The sequence below is a fragment of the Cyprinus carpio genome, chromosome B8, assembly GCF_018340385.1.
Source record: "Cyprinus carpio isolate SPL01 chromosome B8, ASM1834038v1, whole genome shotgun sequence".
NCBI classification, from domain to species: Eukaryota; Metazoa; Chordata; class Actinopteri; order Cypriniformes; family Cyprinidae; genus Cyprinus; species Cyprinus carpio.
In genome coordinates this window covers 13152823-13157822 of record NC_056604.1, presented here as the reverse complement: position 1 = coordinate 13157822, position 5000 = coordinate 13152823, and the positions used below count along the sequence as shown (strand labels likewise).

Below are 5000 nucleotides of genomic sequence, written 5' to 3'. Positions count from 1 at the left end.
AAAAAAAAGTTTAATTTCAAGTCTCTTTCTTCCATATGGCAGTGTACATCCAAATGATTATTGGGGTAAAAAAATAAAAATGTAAGGAAGGGACTTGGTTCATTGATGGTTGTTGATAGGATGGAGGCATATCTGAATGAGAGTGTGCAGTAAAATGCGGAATTTAAGTGAACTTAAAGTGGTCCTTCATACGTCACCAGATGTCTATCATTTCACCGGAACATCTAGTTATGATTTTGACTGAAATAACAAGATCACATGGATGAATTGTTCACAATAAGATTATTAAGATGCGCTTAGAAAATAGATCTCCATTTGATGTCATTGTTTGATAAATTGAATGTCTTTGAGTCACTTGCATTACTTCAGTTAGTGTCACACTGTCATTCTTATAATTCCATTTCAATAACATATAAGTTTATGTATTAGTATAGAATAACACTTTATTTATTCACTAAAGCTATTTCTTTCTTTCTTTATAGGCCATTTGTTCTGTGTGAAATCGCATTTGTTCAGTTCTCCTGCAGCTGCGCTCATTACTGAATTAAATTAAACATTCACCAAACTAAACACAAAGTCTTAAGTGTGCACACACACACGAGGCTGGAGTCTGTGCTGTCTACTCCCTATGTAGATCTGCTTATGCACATTTACAGAAGTTTCTTAACATTTGTCTTGCCATATGTCTTAAAAGCCTGCTGTTCAGTGTTCATAGTGTTTATGTTTGCATATGAGCTTCTTTGTGTGCATGTTATTCAATTGTGTGTGGGTGTACAAGGTAAAGATGCAGTATATGAATGCATATTCCCTCCGGTTTGTGATAGAGTGTTCTTTATGAAGTTACTCTGTGGATTTTGCATCTGTAAATCTAATAAAGAGTTTCTTTATAGAGCATTTTGTATTGTTTGAAGGCCTATAGTTTCTTTATAGAGCATTTTTATAGTTTGAAGGCCTTTAAATAATTTGTTCCACTACATATAACCAATTCAGGTTTCCTAGGCTTCATATAGAGGGGATTTTAAAAGTTTTATCTTTCTCTCAGTCTGTCTGTCTGACTTATAATAGATGGGGGTTTTTGGCTTCAAATGAGGAGGAAATTGTCTTTTTGTTTGATCAAAAATGAATTGCAGAGGAGTAGATGCTTTTTAATGCTGTGTGTGTGAGATTTTTCCCTTGACCTGTTAAGTACATCTTGCTCTTTTTCTTTCTAAGGGTGATTTCCCAGATGGGTGGTTCTTTGGAAACCATAAATGGCCCACCTGCATGGTCCAATCACAGTTTTAACTGACACCTGAGAAACAAGGTGTGTGTGTAAAACCCATCTATCATCTTTTACTGCGGCCCCTGCCTTTCAATTACACTCTAATAGAGGGGATTTCTGCCTCTTTTGAGACAGCTCATCCAGAGGAAGTGTGTGTATGTGTGTGTGTGTGTGTGTGTGTGTGCAACAGAAAGAAGGACACATAGAGTGAGAGTCGAACTTTAAATTTTAGCAAAACTGCAGTAAAACTGACAAGGGATTAAATGTAAAGTGATTAAGGTATTATACAGTGGAGAAAAGCTACAGTGTGTGTGTGTGTGTGTGTGTGTGTGTGTGTTTGTGTGTGTGTGTGTGTGTGTGTGTGTGTGTGTGTGTGTGTGTGTGATGGTCCCATTGGGTTAGTCTGGAACTGACACCCAGAGACTCGTGGGTCGAAGGCTCAAAACTCCAGCAGTGATCTGCCACTCTCATCCCATCACATTCCCAGCAGAATCAGTCAAGCCACTGATAATCTCTCACCATCCCCATGAATAATGTTACCGCTGTCTGTGTGTGTTTGTGTGTGATCATTAGTATCATACCAGAGGCCTTGACAGCCTCCTGACGGTATGCTGTGACACACTCACACACACTGTCTCTTCATCCAGTCTCCAGAATCTCTTCTGACAGCTCTTACTGGGAACAGATCTTTAGCCGCTGCAGGGATTCAGGCGCTGTGTGTGAAGGCAGGGAGAGGAGCGGGAAGGAGAGCAGAAGACTTGTCAAAGTGTTTTCCAAATCCACTTCCACTTCCATCCAAATAAGTGTGACCTCCACTTCTCCTAGACAAAACAGAGAGGGAAGGAAAAAAGAATGATGAACAAAAAGTCATATTAATCAGTGTCATTTTGCTTATAAAGCACCTGTCAGTCATCTATAATCCTACCTGGGGGTGGGGCCAGGGATTGACCCCATCAGTGTGTGTGTGTGGGGGGGTCATGTTGGATTTCCCACAGGTTCCACTCTACTGCTGTTTTAGGTCATTGAAAATATCCAGATGGAAGTGGTCTGGGACTAGCGCTACATTGGTCTCATGAGAAAACGCTGTGTGTGTGGTGCAAAAGAGCTGGCACAGATGTGTGTAAAACTTATGATGATTGATTGACTTTTTAGATGGTCTGTGTTCTAGAAGTAAGTGGGTGTGTATGTACTTTGATCAGGGGTCTTGAACCTTTTTCAGACCAGAACCCCTTAATGGACAGAAAAACGGAGCAGAGACCCGCATTACATATTTTATGAAACTGGTTGCGTAACACTTTGGTATAGGGACTAATTCTCACTATTAACTAGTTGCTTATTAGCATATGCCTATTACTTACATATTGGCTGTTTATTAGTACAAAGCATATTCTGCATGATCATATTCTACATACCTAATCTTTTTTAAATGTTAATTTTTTAACATATATTTTCTATTTTTAATGCATACTGTATTTTCTTTTTTTTCACAAAAAAATAACTTTGGATAGTTAACAGTTTAGCTTAAGTTAACTGACTTACACTTGCAATATAACTTCAGAGTCTGCTAAAGACAAAAAAAATCAATTTTACAATTTGACATCTGTGAATGTCCTTTTTTGGGGAAAACATTGAATTTTTTATTCTAAAACTGCATAAAAGTTCTGTGTGCTAGGATCTAGAGTTACTTATAGTATTTAATTAGATTTAAATAAACATATGTTTGTGATAAATTATAGATGGCTAAGTAACAGTGTGTGTGTGTGTGTGTGTGTGTGTGTGTGTGTGTGTGTGTGTGTGTGTGTGTGTGTGTGTGTGTGTGTGTGTGTGTGTGTGTGTGTGAATTGTGTTACCTTGTTGCCCACTTCAAAGACACAGAGGATTATGGGTGAAAGGATTTAACTTCATGATGGTTTGACCCTGAGGGAGAGATAAAGGGGGAGAGAAAAAGTAAAAGAGTGAAATAGTGAGACTATGTATAATATTCAGTTTGAGAAGCATGTGGAATGTGTGCAGACCCAAATCACAGGTTCAGAGGGGAAGTTGTGTAAATGTCAGAGGAGAGTGTGTGAAGAAAACAGAACCATGAGAAACAAAACTCTTAAACCAAGGCTGTGATTAGGAGCGTGTAATTTTCACCTTCTAAATGTTGGTGAGCCTTTAGCCTAAATTAGCACATTTAACTGTCAGCTGGTTGAGTTATGACATCCTCAGTCGCAAAACTTAAAGCCCGTTGCAGTGGTTCGTGCGAACTGGCCAGTCAGATTTGAGTATTATGGTCGGAGCTGAGTAGGTGACACTGCAATGTCGCCGTGGTGATAATCACCCTCTTAGTTGTGGAATTTGTTTTATGTCATGTTGCTGTGTCGACCACAGTCATGGTGATTAGCTACGGGGCTTACAACTCGAGGAACACTGACCCAGAATCCAACACTGGCACAGGACATCAGTCCATCTCAGGCCGACACACACATACACAGTATACCATCCCGACCTCGCACACTTATTGTCCACAGTTGGGACAGCTATCATTCCGATGCTCTTTTCAAGTTTATGGGTCTTTCTTCAAGTTTTGTCATTTACATTTACATTAAGACTTTTAGCAGACTTTCATCTAAAGCAACTCACAAATGAGGACAATAGAAGCAATCAAAAACAACAAAAGAGCAATAATAAAATCTCAGTTAGCCTAATGCAGTACACATAGCAAGGTGTTTTTATATATAATAAATAAAAAGAAAACAATTAGATATAATAGAAAAAGAAATAGAGAAATAGAATACAGAAAGCTATTGTTGGCCTTTTTTAAAAAAAGAAAACAAAATGCAGAAGTTGGACATGTTCAGTGGATAAATTAAATCAAGTAGTGAAAATGTGAAAAGTGTGTTTTAAGAGATTTTATTTTATAGTCCACAGAGGCAATAGTGCCTGTACACTGGAGCTGAAATTACGTCACTTTCTGCATTACATAAGAGAAAAGTGCTCACAGAAAGGACTTAACAAGCAGTGAATCTCATATGAATGTGTAAGTGTGATGCATCAGCTGTTATTGACGTCAGCTGGTCATGCTGACGTAATGCTCATTTGTTGAAGTCGTGGGATGTTGCAGTAAGGGACAAGAGTTTACAACTTTCTGAACTCCAGTGTGTGTCTGTGTCCTCTATTCAACATTTATTAGAGTAACACCCCTCATTTATTGCCAAAACATATTGAAATGACATCTTGTGTTGTTTTACAGGGGTACTTTCTGATTAAACCACAGTAAAAGCTCACCACTCTATTGGCTCTTTTACACTGTTGATCCTACAAACTCTACACCAGAAACAACACATTAACAGTACATTGTCTGTTCACACACGCCTATTCTAACGCACACATCTCTAGTCTTTGAGTACGGTATCAGAGTACCTCTTGAACTCAAGGGGTGTAAAGTGTTTAATAGACTTTAAAGATTATACAGCAACACACACATCAAATACCCAGCGTAACCATGGTAATCAGAAAACCAGACTGGGGTTAAGGAGCACTATTATCTGGGACACAGAGAGAGAAAAAGAGAGAATACCTCTTTTTGTCCTTTAAGTCCTCAACCCTTCAGAAGTGTTTGAACAGAGTCCTGCAACCATGGATCCTTTCCAAACACAAAAAGTGTGTGTGTGTGTGTGTGTGTGTGTGTGTGTTGGTATTATGGTATTGAGTGTGTGTGTGTGTGTGTGTGTGTGTGTGTGTTGGTATTATGGTA

General features: G+C 38.6%; 1 protein-coding gene across 5 annotated transcripts in view; it reads left to right on the top strand.

The window, feature by feature from the left end:
- The window catches only part of sema3b (sema domain, immunoglobulin domain (Ig), short basic domain, secreted, (semaphorin) 3B), a 57651-nt gene that overhangs the window by 33728 nt on the left and 18923 nt on the right, over positions 1-5000 (top strand). Inside the window, exon 2 of one of the 5 annotated variants that reach the window (XM_042729824.1) lies at positions 1213-1303. The exons of the other annotated variants lie outside the window; for them this stretch is intronic. The gene's annotated coding sequence lies outside the window, so the exon portion shown is untranslated. The remainder of the gene's footprint in view (positions 1-1212; positions 1304-5000) is intronic. 5 annotated transcript variants of the gene reach the window in all.